The following is a 15692-nucleotide window of genomic DNA, read 5'->3' on the forward strand; positions in this document are numbered from 1 at the left end:
GGCACTTTTGTCAAATATCAGGTGGCTGAAATTGCGTGTACTCAGGTTTGGATATTCAATGATGTTCCATTGATCTAGGTGTCTGTTTTTGTGCCAGTACCATTCTGTTTTTATGACTATGGCTCTGTAGTATACTTTGAGATCTGGTATAGTAATTCCCCCCAGCTTTGCTCTTTGTGCTCAGGGCTGCTTTGGCTGTCTGGGGTCTTTCGTGCCTCCATATAAATTTAAGGATGCATTTTTCTAATTCTGTGAAGTACGTCACAGGGATTTTGATTGGTATTGCATTGAATCAATACATTGCTTTTGGTAGGATGGTCATTTTAACAATATTAATTCTTCCAATATATGAACATGGGAGGTCCTTACATCTCCTGGTGTCTTCCTCAATCTCTTTCTTTAATGATTTAAAATTTCCATTGTAGAGATCTTTGGTGTCTTTCATCAGATTTATTCCAAGATATTTTAACTTTTTTGAAGCAATTGTGAATGGGAGCATTTCCCTGTATTCTTTCTCCAATTGCTTGTTTTTGGTATATAGAAAGGCTACTGATTTTTGTAGATTGACTTTATAACCTTCCACTATATTGAAAGTGTTCATCAGTTCTAGGAATTTTCTGGTGTAACTTTTGGGATCTCTTAGGTATAGTATCATATCATCTGCAAAAAGTGATAGTTTGACCTCTTCTTTTCCAATTACTACTCCTTTAATTGCCTTCTCATGTCTTATTGCTCTAGCAAGAGTTTCAAGCACTATATTGAAAATGAGTGGAGATAGTGGACATCCTTGTCTGGTTCTTGATTTTAGTGGAAATGGTTCCAGTTTTTCTCCATTTAGAATGATATTGGCTGTGGGTTTGTTGCATTGAGAAACCAAATGACTCAATTAAAAGATGGGCTAAAGATCTAAACAGAGAGTTCTCAAAGGAAGAAATAAAGATGGCTAAGAAACATCTCAAAAAGTATTCATCTTCATTAGCAATTAGGGAAATGCAAATTAAAAACACTCTAAGATATCACCTTACCCCAACCAGACTGACTAGGATCAAGAGAACAAATGGTAACAAATGCTGGCGAGGATGTGGAGAAAGGGGAATGCTCATCCACTGCTGGCGGGATTGCAAACTGGTGCAACCTCTATGGAAAACAGTGTGGAGAACTCTTAAAAAACTAAAAATGAATGTAACATATGACCTGGTTATACCACACCTTGGCATATACCCAAAGGACTCATCCTATTGCAGAGACACTTGTACAACCATGTTTGTTGCTGCTCTTTTCACAATAGCTAAGAGATGGAAGCAACCTAAGTGCCCCTCAACTCACGAGTGGTTACCAAAAATGTGGTATATTTACACAATGGAGTTCTAATCAGCAGTAATGAAAGATGAAATAATGAAATTTGCAGGTAAATGGATGGATCTAGAAACTGTTATACTAAGTGAAGTAACACAGACTCAGAAAAACAAACGACGTATGTTCTCCCTCATATGTTGGTCCTAGAACCAAATCCTTTTAAATTCCAGGTCCTTTTAATAAGATGACGCTCTACAGCAGTCCCTTCTGCATGCAATAACTACCATTATCACAACTTCGGCTGAGCCTGATCGCTAAACATAGTCACAGCTGGGCTTGTTGACAGTTGTGCTCATTCATTAAAGGAGTGCCAATCAGGGTCACTGGACCCTCACCTGAGTATCCAGCCACTCTTCCCAGCCAACTAGTCCAGCCTTGGAAGACAAAAGAAAAATGAGGAAGAACCCAATAGAGGGATGCTTTTGGAAGCCCTTGTCAAGAAACTCCAATGGACTCTCATATGAACATTGGAAAATTGCCCTATTCTGACTCTTCTCTAGTTCCCTGTCTAGAACTTGTAATGCTAATTATTCTTGCCTTTACTTCTTCTTCACATCTCCTATTCATGACTCAAGGACTTTCTTCTCCCCTTAGAGACAAGAGTTATGTAATTTGGGAGTCTTTTAGATAGACCCACTGAAGGGGTACTCCAATTGCCTCACCCTATGTCCCTGTTCGGCACAGAAGAAGCCAGAGTGGCCTGTGTCCCTATTCCCTATTTGCAATTTGAGTAACCCCTTCAGAGGGTGGTGTGATAAGAATAGGAGGTAGGAATTGGCTAGGCAGCTAGGGTAAAAAGAGCCCCCCAAAATGTAGCCAGTTTCTTGGTTAAAAGTCAAAATGTCCTTGGGTCTGTTAGCAACATACTGTATTGCAAAGGCCAAAAATGTTGAAAGTATTTGGGAGCTTGTATCTAATCCTTAAAAGATTTTGGGGTTACCTCTTTAGAGGGAGGAATGTTGGAGGGGAAGGAGTGGGCATGGATTTGATCAAAGCACCCTATATGCATGTATGAAATACTCAATAAAGTTTTTGTAAAAATCTAAAAAAAAAATAAAATAAAAATAAAAATTGGATTGTCTAAAAAATAAATTATCACCTTCAAAAAATAAGCCCCTTCACTTCACAAACATTATAACTGAGCTGTTCCTGCAGGTCTAGCTGGTGATGTCTTTCCTGAAAGCTCCATAAAAAGAACAGGTGGGAAAGGCAACATTTTATAGAAGGTAATTGACCAAATAATCACAAGTTAGTAGGGAGGTACATGTGATTGATCAGGAAAATTTTGTTCTAAAAAAGTGGGTCTTGGCTGTGAGTCTCTAAATGCACTTGTCTCTCCCGATTTCAATGTGATATTTTTCCTTATGACTTCAATTCATTAATGTATACAAGAAGCCTTTGGTGGATTTTTCTTCTTGTAAGATTGGGTGCCATGACTTTGTAAGCTCTATGTGTATGGGAGCTGAAAGCAGATCCCAAGTTCATTTCTATGTCTTTCTGCAGTGCTGGTCTACTTTGCAGTGACAGCAGAATTAAGTATGATGGATTCCATGCCAGCCTCTGATCTGTTTGGCTATGTCTACTCACTAATCTATGACTTCACTTACCAAACTCTGCTGTTGCTGACTGTCATTTCAGAGCCATATGAAGTCTCTAGGGACTAGGGATGACATGCGTACAAAGCAAACTAGCACCGTGGTTAAGAATGGCTAGAGAAGTTCAGGGGACATACAAGAAAGCAGACTCACCTGCAGTGCTTTAGACTCAACAAAATTGAACTGTGTCATGAAACATGAATTCTTCTGGGAAAAAAAAAAAAACATATGGTTACAAACGCAGATAATGTGAGTCCTTGATCTAGGAATCCTTATTTTTTTAATTTAAGCAAAAATCAATAATAAAAAGTTTGATTTACTAATCTGGACCTATAAATTATGTCAAAATCCTATAAACAATATTGCTTTTAATTAACGTACTCTTCCTAAAAAAGAAATTGAATATTAAGTTAATTTATAGAAGGCTAATCACATATGCCAAAGTAAACAAGATAGGACATGATGTGTTCTTTAATTTTTACTTTCCCAACAATCAAATGAAGATGTGAACAAATATATTTGAAATGCTGTTCAGAGATTATCTATTTTAGTTTAGAATCTAGAAAGACATTTAATATAAGCTTTCCTTTGTTTAACTTGCTGGAGTCACTTTGTTGTAAAATTTCCATCAGTAAAACCCTGAGATTTGTCCTTTATATTCATTTTAATATGAGTACTAAGTCATAAAGTGCCCTATAACAATGCCTTTTTGAAAGCAATGCAGATTCTGTGTACACTACTGATTCTAGTATGGTGTCATTGTTCATAACATTATTATATAATCTTTTAATAAGTCATTTTTATAGTGTGATTGTTTATAGTTGGGAATTTCAGATTTAAAGAAAAATAAAAGAGCACCAGCTACATTTAAATTCAATCTAAACAGTACATATTTTTGGTATGTCTGAAATATTGTATCATATATACCTGTATATTAAAAATTAGGTTAGTGAAATTCCAAATTGACTGCTTATTTTACCTGGCAGCTCTGTGCATGTGTGATTATTTATCTCCAAGTTACAGGTGAGAAAACTGAGGGGAAAGAGTCAAAAAACTATTAAAAGAAAAGACATGCACATTGGGGGATGACATTGCGTTTGTCAGACAGAACTAGAGCTGTGCAGAAATTACATTCTGTTGCCTTTCTAGCAGTGCTTAAACTTCATGAACAGAAACTGGCTAGAACTTCATGTCCACTCTGTCCATTTCAGTTTCTTTTCAGATGACTGTTTCTCACCATCAGGACCGGTTCTCTGTCTCTGGTCCCACAGGTTTCTGAATATCTCATGGGTTTGCCATTCTGCACTTGGGTACAACCTGTAAGTTCCAAGGAGCTCATGCCCCTAGGATGCTCAGTCATTGGGAAAGAGAAGGGGAGCTAGAGACTCAGCCAAAGTCCCAAGTGTCCATAATTATGTTCTTGGTTCTCCTCTCCCTGTTGTGTTCTGAACCTGACATTTGCCCTACAGGCTCCTGTTTTAAACACTTGTTCCTGCTAGTGGTACTGCTTTGAGAGGCCATGGAACTAAAGGAAGTGCGCTTTGGCTGCTGGAAGTAGTTACCGTGTTATACTCAGCTCCAACTTCGAGCCCCTCTCTCTCTTTCTTGATCCTTTGTAATGTGTGTGTCTTCCACCACACACTCTGATCACCCTCAGCTAAGCTGACTGCCATGTCTTCTCTGCCTTCATGGACTGAAATCTTCTGAAACCATGAGCTAAAATAAATAGTTCCTCTTTTAAGTCATTTCTGTCAAATTATGCCCACAGTGATGTAGCAGCGAAAATCAGCTTCAGATGGAGTGGAGGCAGAAGCAGTGCTGACCTTCTGGAAATAGAATATTAGGAGTTCAGGTTCACAGGGGTAGCAATTGATAGAAAACAAGGGTCACTCATGGCAGTGTTGTTTGCTCCCAGCCTTTGAGTTTTCATTACCATTTTCTTGCTCAGGCTACAAATACCCATGGCACTGTCTACTGTTCTAGTTTTCTTTATTATAACAGATTCAATCTTTAGATTCGATGAAATATTAATGTGCTCTCCTAGAAGTGCGGCCCAAAGTTTTGTACCTTTTTTGAATTATGCAGCTATTTTCTTCAAGTCGTTAAAGGACTGCAGCTTTCTCACAATGATTTCTGCTATCACTCCTCAGGAAGGTAGTTCACGTGCCTTCCCATTCTGCGAGGCTGTTCATTTTATTGACATTTATTCTGGAAGTCAAAGAAAGCTATATGATCTCACTAATGACATACTCTATGGATTCTGCAGGACATGCTCATTAAAATGGAGCCTTGTGTATTTCTGAGAGTTGAGATGAGGTCAATAACAAATCCTTTTGGAAATGTGTTCATTGAACCAAATAATGACCAGTTGTCATAAAGATTAAGATATAGACAGCAATTATAAAGGAGAGAAATGTTTTGTTTATATAACACTTTTATCAGTAATATGTCATTTGTATTGTTATTACCAAACACACAATTTTCGCACAATGAGTTTTATACATTTTCCTAATTTATAAGTCATTAAGCTTTTGGTTGAATTCCCTATTGTCTCCTAGAAATAGCCAACCTCTTAAAAGAAATTAGAGGAGAAATAGTATTATTATTTTAAATTTTCTAGTTCCAAAGATGCTAAAGACTTGGTTTTATAATCTTACCGGTAGGAAAAAACATGAAAACAACTGTTACTAAAGTTATATCTTGAGAGCATGTCAGTAGCTTTATAATGTGCAATTAATAAACCAACACTGAAAGCTGCATATTTTTAACAAAAGTAATAGTATTTTATTTGGATCACTTATGAGTTTCTCTTTAACACTGAAATCTTTTTCTCCTTTTTTACTGAATTATTGTGATCTTCATACAGTATAATTTGATAGTATTTAGACCCCCTCCCTCTCCCTGCCTTCCCTTATTGTCCTCTGCCCAATGGAATGTGCTCTATTTTACATACATTAGAATTATGGAGTCTAATTTGTGTCCCCAAATGTCTTTCATTGTGGATCTATCCACTGGAGCCTAGTTAACCTATTAAGATTTCCATGCTTGAAAGAGACCATCTCTGCCCATCCCAGCAGCTATCTGTTGACACAATTTTCTTAGGTGGGGTTGGACCTTCTTACTCATATCCTCATGTCTATGCTTGGAATTTTTCTGATTTGAGCTTTCATGGACTTGTGCATGCTGTCACCATTGCTGTGAGTTCATATGAGTAACTTCCCAGCTATCTGGAAGACTCTGTTTCCTTGTGGTCCTCTACTCCCTCTGGCTCTTATGATCTTTGCACCTCCCCTTCCTCAATGATCCCTGAGCCTTGAGAACACAAGTTTGTTACAGGTGTCCTATTCAGGAATAAGTGCTCTGAAGCCTCTTGTTCTCTGCACATTGGCCAGTTGTGGATTTCTTTTAATTACCATCTGTTGCCTGAGGAAACTTCTCTGTTGAAAGTTGAGAGATGCATTAATCTATGAATATAATAAGTCATTAATAATTAGTTTAATATAATGACTATTTAGTAGAAAACTAGTATTAGGTTCTCCCCTATGTCCTGTGACCTATTTAGCTTCAGGTTCTTGAACCTGATACTGGTGTCCGGTATGGGCTCCATCCTATTAAAGAGTCATTGGTTTACTCCCACATTAGTGCCAATAATGCACCAGTGGGCATATCTTGCCAGGCCAGTTGTTATTGTAGTTTACAGGATTAACAGCTGAGTAAGGTTGATGATTATTTTTTCCCTTCTATTATCTTGCTTAACATCTTCCAGCACTATGAAAGCTAGCCAGTAGAAACAAAGCTCTGAAGTCAGCATCAGCTTGATTTCTCCTTGTTTATTTCTACAGCTCATGCATCAGTCATCCTAAACAAAGTACCACAGACTCACAAAGACTAATGTCACGTGTTCTGTCTCATAGCTGGATAATAGATTTGAAATCTTAGGTATGCATATTTTAAGTTGAAAATCCAGAGAGGCCAAAAACCTAAAAACACTCATTGGTGAGGGAAGGAGGTTTCCTGGGAGGGGAGGTAGAATGCAGTAATATATGAAGGGGAAAGGGGGAACGTTAGACTAGGAAGAGTTAAACAGTATGGGAATGGGATGGCAGGGACTAGAAGGGAGTACAGAGAAGGATAAGTAACACTAAAGGCCTTCAGAAAAAGTCACGTGGAAACCTACGACTATAGAAGCTTCCTAAAGTATATACATATATATCATAAAAAGAGATTAGAATGAGTTATCCTATAACAGGGGAACATTGCCCTTTCTAGGCATCATAGACTAATTAAAAATATTCAATGCTAGGAATGAATTTCATCTCTAGAAGCTGTTGACCAAGGGTCCCATAAACCTTCAAACAATACTGGCCATTGCCCCTGCTTTTGACTACCAATCAGAAGTGAATTGTAAGACCCTATTGCTAATAACATTGAACAATTTTTGAAGTCTAAAAGATTATAGATTTCTTACAGAGATTCACCTTGCCATATGCTTAGTCTCTCTCTTTCTCCCTCTCTTTCCTCAATATACATTTTTAAATAATCCTGTATTTTTGTTAATATATGTATATCTATCCATGACCAGTTTTGAAAATCTTAAAGATGTGTTAAAACTTTTGTGACAAACAAATCTGTTTCAAGGGGGAAAGGGACATTTGCAAAGCATACAAATATTCAGCTGATTTTAAAGGTGGCCATGATTTCCAAGTTCTTTTACTTAATCAAGATTTACAGGCTATAAAATGCCAAATCACATGGTGACTCTGTCAGATCTGAAGGAAAATGAAAAGCTCAGTATTTCATTATATAAAAATCAATTACTTTTTTGCATGCTGTAGTATTCAAGGTGTTTGCAACAAGAATGGATCCAATGGTCACACTGTGTCCATGCTGACTGCTTGAATTTTTCCTATTCAATTCAATAAATCAGTGAGGTAGTCTTAGGACATGTAGACATTACCACTGCATCAGGGAATTTTGCCCTTTCTTCTAAGTCATTAGTGGTTTGACCTCCACTCACTGTTTCATGTGCAAGACAGCTATAATTAGACTAGCTCCAATTAGCCATCTGACAGCTAAATTACACACTTTCCCTAAGAGAAGACATAAAATTATGCAAGTTGTTGCTTAAGGGACTCCAAGAGAGCAGAACATGAATTTTGTGGGATGAAACACTTCAAGAGACACTGAAAAAGATATATCTGTTAAGGCCATGAAAGATGGGAATTCACTTTTATGAAAAAAAATAGGTAGTTTCCACAAATAACAAATTCCCATCTTCTTGCTTCTATAGCTTAAGGAAAGGAATCTTTTCATGCACTGGTATGATGGGATGCTAGGACCATTTATACGAGCTCATGGAAGTCAGATACAAGAAGCAGGTTCCAACTCCAAATTCAGAGGCAACAACAATAGTAGGTAAAAATCCTCCTGATTTACATCAAAGATATGGTAAAATGTCACAAATCAGGACCCGTGCCCCGAATAGCTGGTTGTTACATATCTACAACACACCTTGGCTCTCATTGAAACATTTTTCTTATGAGTGAACTATTAAGGAACATAGCTGGTTGTTACATATCTACAACACACCTTGGCTCTCATTGAAACATTTTTCTTATGAGTGAACTATTAAGGAACATAGCTGGTTGTTACATATCTACAACACACCTTGGCTCTCATTGAAACATTTTTCTTATGAGTGAACTATTAAGGAACATAGCTGGTTGTTACATATCTACAACACACCTTGGCTCTCATTGAAACATACAAGCATCATACAAGCTAGTCACCCAAGTGAAGTTCTACTTACACCATCATTTTACCAGTTCAAGAACTTTATTTCATTTGTCATATCTCAACGATCTCTTTCAGCATACCACAGCAGGAAGTCAGCCATTTGAAATGTCCAGGGTTAATAAACATTTATTCTTTTGACTGAGTAAGTGCTTACTTCATTTTTTTTCTTGTGCAAGCCAGAGTAGGAAGAATTCTTCTTATATTAATACACAGTCTCTCTCCCTTTCTCCTTCCTTCCCTCCATGAAATATGTTTGCCCTTCTACATCTTTGGATTTAAGAGACTTTGAAATGACAAAAGTCAGTGACTAGTGGGTTACATAGGCACCCAAAACTCAAGAGTAAAGTGACTGCCTAAACGATGCCACTGATCAATTTCCATACCCACTGTAGCCTATCCAGCTCACTTTAGGATGACCTATATAAACAGGAATAATTTATCCATAACAACACTTATAGCCCATGACCCAATTATGAAGAAAGAAAGAGGTATATACATAGCATACTATTTTTTGAGACGGAGTCTCACTCTGTACCTTAGGCTAGCTCCCACACTCAAAGCAATCCCTCCTGCCTCAAACTCCTGAGCACTGATATTACAAGCATGAGCTACTACACTTAGAAAGGTTTATTCTTTAAACATTTTAGAATACTTTTAAGTCCACAGCAAAATTGAGGAGAAAATCTTGAGCTCCTGCAAACCCCATTTACCCTCTCCTCAACACATAGAGCCTTACCTGCTATCAACACATACAAATACATACACACACACACACACACACACACACACACACACACACAAACACACACACACACACACCACTGGTACATTCATCATGATCCATGAAAGCATATTGACATATCATTATCACGCCAAGTCCATGCTGCACAGTAAGGTTCATTCTTCCTGTTCCACATGCTGTGTGCTTTGACAAATGTGTATTAATGTGTGTTCAACATTGTAAAACCATGCAGAATAATTTCATTCCTTTAAAAATCTTTAAAAATGCCCCATTTTCTGTCTTCTACATTCATCATGATCCATGAAAGCATATTGACATATCATTATCACGCCAAGTCCATGCTGCACAGTAAGGTTCATTCTTCCTGTTCCACATGCTGTGTGCTTTGACAAATGTGTATTAATGTGTGTTCAACATTGTAAAACCATGCAGAATAATTTCATTCCTTTAAAAATCTTTAAAAATGCCCCATTTTCTGTCTTCTTATCCCACCTCCGAAGTACTGGAAGCCACTGACCTCTTACTGTACCCAGTTTTGTCTTTCTTGTTATATTTTTCGGCTGGAAGCATACAGCATGTCCCCTCAGTGTAGCCTTTTTCACTTAGAAATACGCGTTTACGGTTCTTCATTCCCTTTCTATGATTTCACTACTCACGGGGTTTTTTTTGTGCTAAATAATACTGCATTCTCTGAATGTGTGAATTTATTATAAATCATAGTTGATCTATTCACCTGCAGAAAGACATCTTAGTTGCTTACAAGTTTTATCAATTATGGATAAAGCTTCTATTAATATTTAGTACAGATTTTGTACAGGGATATATTACCAAATCACAGGGGAGGATAAATTATAGATATTACAGCAATGTGTATCAAATGTGCATAACAGGGCACATCAATCATATCCAATGTCTGTTCCTTCTTAGGATATATAAACCTTCAGTCTTCTGATGTTTTCCCCAATTTCTTTCATTAAAGATTTAAAATTTTCATTGTAGAGGTCTTTAATGTCTTTGGTCAGTTTTATTCCAAGATATTTTTTTTGAGGCTCTTGTGAGAGTGTTTCCATCTACTCTTTCTCTGATTGTTTGTTATTGGTCTATAGAAAAGCTACTGAGTTCTGTGGATTAATTTTGTAACCTGCCACTTTACTGAAAGTTTTAATCACTTTTAGGAGTTTTCTGGTGGAAATTTTGACATCTCTTAGATATAGTATCATAACATCTGTAAAACGGGATAATTTGATCTCTTCTTTTCCAATTATTACTTCTTTAATTTCCTTCTCTTGTCTTAATTGCTCTTGCAAGAGTTTCCAGCACTGTTAAAAAGGAGTGGAGATAGTGGACAGCCTTGTCTGGTTCCTGATATTAATGGGAATGCTTCTAGTTTTTCTCCATTTAAAATTATGTTGGCTGTGGGTTTGTTGTATATAGCTTTAATTATGTTGAGGTATGTTCCCTCCAGTCCAATTCCCTCTAGGACTTTGAACATAAATGCATGTTGAATTTTGTTAAAGGCCTTCTCTGCATCTCTTGAGATGACCATGTGGCTCTCGTCTTTGAGTCATTTATATGATTTGTGACATTTATTGACTTCTGTGTGTGGAACCACCCCTGCACCTCTGGAATATAGCCGACTTGATCATGGTAGATGATCTTTATGATGTGTGTCTGTATACGGTTTGCAAGTATTTTGCTGAGAATTTTTGCATATATGTTCATTAAGGATATGGGTTTATAGTTTTCTTTTTTGGTTGTATCCTTACCTGGCTTTGGTATTAGAGTGATGCTGGCTTCATAGAAGGAATTTGGAAGTTCTTTCTCCATTTTTATCATTTCGAGTTTTATTGCATTGTGGTCTGATAAAATGCATGGAATTATTTCAATCATTTTGTATTTGTTGAGGCTTGTTTTGTGCCCCAGTACATGTTTGATTTTGGAGAAAGTTCCATGGGGTGCCAAATAGAAAGTATATTCCTTGGTGCTTAGGTGGAATATTCAGCAGATGTCTGTTAGGTACATTTGATGTATGACATTCTTTAATTCAGATATCTCTCTGCTAATTCTCTGTCCTGTTGACCTATCTAATGGAGACAATGGGGTATTGATGTCCCCTACTATTAATGAATTGGGATTAATCTGGGTTTTAAAATCCTGTGGTACTGTTTTATGAAGTTGGGTGTCCTAGATTGTTTCTCCATTGCTGTGACAAAATACTCTCATCAGTACCAACTTGGGGAGGAAAGGGTTTATTCAGTTTACATCTCCCAGGTCACAGTTCATCAGGGAGCCCGAGGTAGGAACTCAGCACAAGAACCTGGAGGCAGGAACTGGAGTACAGGCCATGGAGGAATGCTACTTACTGGCTTGCTCTCTGTCCCCTGCTCAGCCTGTTTTCTTATGCAACACAGGCCCACCTACCCAGGGGTGGTAACTCCCACAGTGGGCTGGGCTTCCCCACATCAAGAAGATGCCCCACAGACATGGCCACAGGCCAGTCCTATGGAGGCAATTCCCCAGTTGAGGCTCCCTCAACCCAGGTGTGTGAAATTGACACTAAAGCTATCCAGCACATCAGGTGCACCAGAGTTTGGTGAATATATGTTCATGATTGTAATATCTTCTTGGTCAATTGTTCCTTTGATCAGAATGAAGTGGCCATCTTTATTCTTTTGATTAGTTTTAATTTAAAGTCTATTTTGTCAGATATTAGAATTGCTACTCCTGCTTTTTTGTTAGTACCATTCACTTGGAATATTTTTTTTCCATCCTTCATCTTAAGGTAGTGCCTGTCCTTGAAAGTGAAATGGGCTTCGTATAGACAACAAAAAGATGGGTTTTGTTTCTTAATCCATTCAACCAGTCTGTGTCTTTTGACTAGGGAGTTCAGTTCATTGATATTTAAAGTTATTAATGAAAGATGTGTATTGATTCCTGTCATTTTGATTTCTGCTCGGATCCTTGGTCTGTCTACCTGTGCGTTTCCACAATTATACCTTCATTAAGTTTCTTTCTGTTACCCCTTGAGTATAGTCATTTCTTTCTTCAGCTCTTTGTATTACTTCAAGAACTCTCTAAAGGGCTGGTTTTGTGGATTTGAATTCTTTCAGCCTATTTATGTCATGGAAGATTTTTCTTTCCCCTTCAACTATAATAGTCATTTTGGTTAGGTAAAGTAATCTGGGTTGGCATCTGTGGTCATTTAGAACTAGGAATACTTTAGTCCAGACTCTTTTGGCTTTCATAGTTTGCACTGAAAAGTCAGCTGTATTTTGATGGGTTTTCCTTTATATGTGACTTATTTTCTTTTGCAGCCTTCAATAGTCTCTCTTTTTCCTGTACATTTATTGTTTTTACTATGATGTGCCATGAAGAGTTTCTTTTCTGGTCCTGTCTATTTGGTGTTCTATGTGCTTCTTGTATTTGTATGAACATGTCTTTATTTAATTTTAGGAAATTTTCTTCTACAGTCCTATTGAAGATCTGGTCCATACCATTATCCTGATTCTTCTCCTTCCTCTGTGTCTATGATGTGTAAGTTTGGTCTTTTTATGGTGACACACAATTCCTGCATCTTCCATTCTTGTGTTTTCTTAAATTTTTCATAATCTTCGCTTGAGTGGTCTAGTTCATCCACTTTGTCTTCCAGTCTTGATATTCTGTTTTCAATTTCATTCATCCTATTTGTTAGGCTTTCTACTGTTGTTTCTAATTGGCTTATTGAGAGTTTCACCTCCTTCATTCATCCTGAGTATTCAATGTTTCTACCTCTTTTCTGAATTCATTCAGAAGTTTGACCCTATTTTCTTTCAGTTCTTTGATTTCTTTGTGTGTTCTTTAAATTCACTGAATTCTTTTATCATGTTTATAATTGTTTTGAATTCCATGTCCTGTGTTATCTCTGAGGGCTTCTCATTGCGTTCCTCTACAGGACTGCTGGGGATATATTATTTGGGTTTTTCGTGTTATTGTTTTTTCACTATGACTTTGGGGTGTGGATTTCTTTTGTTGTTTCTGATTCTTGTGTGAGGCTCAAGCCTATCTTTACTGAGTTTGGGTCTGCTTCTTTTTGTAAACTTTATATCCCTTTGTTGTTTACTTTTTGGGCATGAAAAGCGGTTGATCTAGGCTTCAGGTTCTCTCCTTTGATTTTATATTAGAGGGGCCAGATGGCTTTCATTCTGCTCCTCAAGAGTTCCCATACAGGCCCAAGTCGGATGAAGATCAAATGCTCTCAGGCTTTCTCCTAAGGTCTGGATCCCTCCAGGAAAGATGCTGGCCCCAGGAAGCTGGGTTGGGCCACCCAGAAATGAAAGAGATGTGGCGGAGGGAGGTGGGGGAAGGAACAGGTCCGGAGGGCTCCCAGGGACTAGAGGGAGGAATTGGGCTGGTCTGGGTGCAAAGGATCAAGAAGCAGTGGGGAGCCTGGGCCAAGAGGGCAGTACAGAGGTCTGGGGTGCCAAGATAAGAAATGGGCCAGTGCCCATGATAGGAGAAAAGGCAGGATGGGGGAGCTGGGAGGGTGAATTAGACTGGGGGAGTCAAGGCTCAGTGGGCACCACCTTCATTAGCTAACTTTTTAAGGCAAAAATTTTTTTTCAATAATATTAATTTCTGAATATAATCATTGAAATAAAAGAGCATGATAACATTTACAATTATCTTTTTTTGTTGTTGAGACAGGGTTTCCTTTTAGCTCCAGTTGGCCTGGAACTTGGACCATGCTGGCCTTGATCTCACAGAGATCGCCTGCCTCTGTCTCCCAAGTACTGGGATTAAAGGTGTGTGCCACTGTGCCTAACTATCTTTTTAATGTTGAATAAAGTACACTCACCTCTTACACAATTTACCATTTCGTACACATAAAATGTAAAATGAACATCAAGGGATTTTCGCATGGAAAATATACAGAATCAAGATTAACATTAAAGAGAGTAATAATATTGGTGTTATCTTGGGCTTGGGCTCCAGGAAAATGGTGAAGTAGGTGAACCTGTCATTGGAGGCCTCCACCTCCCTCTCATCCTCTGGCTTTTCAAGACTGCTCCCTGTGCATCTGAGAGTGCTTGGAGGATCTCCAACTCCTGGATCAATATCAAACACCAATGCCAAGTAACTCTAGCTCCTTTTCCTAGTCTGAATCTAGTGTAAGACTGAAAAATAAGACCGCTACTCTTGAAGACTTCTTGACTGCAGCACAAGTTACTTCATAAGAATGGCTAAGAAGCAACGTAAAATGTCTCACTGGCATCCTTCCACTCCATAAAATAACTCATTATAATTTTTAAAAGATATCTAGTTTGGGGTCTGGAGAGATGACTCAGCGGTTAAGAGCACTGACTGCTCTTGCAGAGGACCCAGGTTCGATCCCAAGTACCCACATGGCAGCTACAAACTATCCTTAACTCCAGTTCCAGGGGAGTTCAAAGCCCTCTTCTGATCTCTGCAGCATTGCATGACACGGGTGCACTCACTTACATGACACGGGTTCACTCACTTACATGACACGGGTGCACTCACTTACATGCGGGCAATACACTCGTACACATAAAATAAAAATATGTTTTAAAAAAGATACCTAGTTTGTAGAAGTCTTTTCCCCTACAGGACTCAGTGTAGTGATTTTTATTTTCACTAGCAGAGAGGGTGTTCCAGGAATGCTTCCATTTTTAATTGGAGCTCATTCAATTGTAGATAGCCACAGATGGGTCACAGGAGCAGAAAGATGCAGATGCAGACGCAGATCCACACACAGATGTAGACATGGGGAGAGGTTCCCATCGTTTTCCTCCCAGCACTTTTTTTCCCCACACAAAACTCTCTTTCTCAAGGTTCTTATCCTTAGCAAGTACTGTTAGCAAACAGCATCAGAAAAACTTATTTCTAAAAAAGCTTTTAGAAGAAATAGATATTTTGAACAAAATAATTTGAAGCATCAGTATTAAATAAAATACAAATAAATTTATAAATAAAGCCAATCAGATTGAAGGCAATGTGATGCAGGACACTTCATTGGAATCTTATTTAAATCAAACCTCTTAGAATTCTGGGTTATCATGTAACTTTGTAACTGGAGCCAAAACCTGTCATTCTTAGCTGCCTACTCACTATGGCAAGGGCAGCCCTGAAATTCTAAGACTGAAAAGGATAAGATGGCGGTATCCAAATAATAGGGAAAAATAACACAACATTTTTACATGTTT

The sequence above is a fragment of the Nannospalax galili genome, unplaced genomic scaffold (genome assembly GCF_000622305.1).
Source record: "Nannospalax galili isolate Female #2095 unplaced genomic scaffold, S.galili_v1.0 scaffold236, whole genome shotgun sequence".
NCBI lineage: Eukaryota > Metazoa > Chordata > Mammalia > Rodentia > Spalacidae > Nannospalax > Nannospalax galili.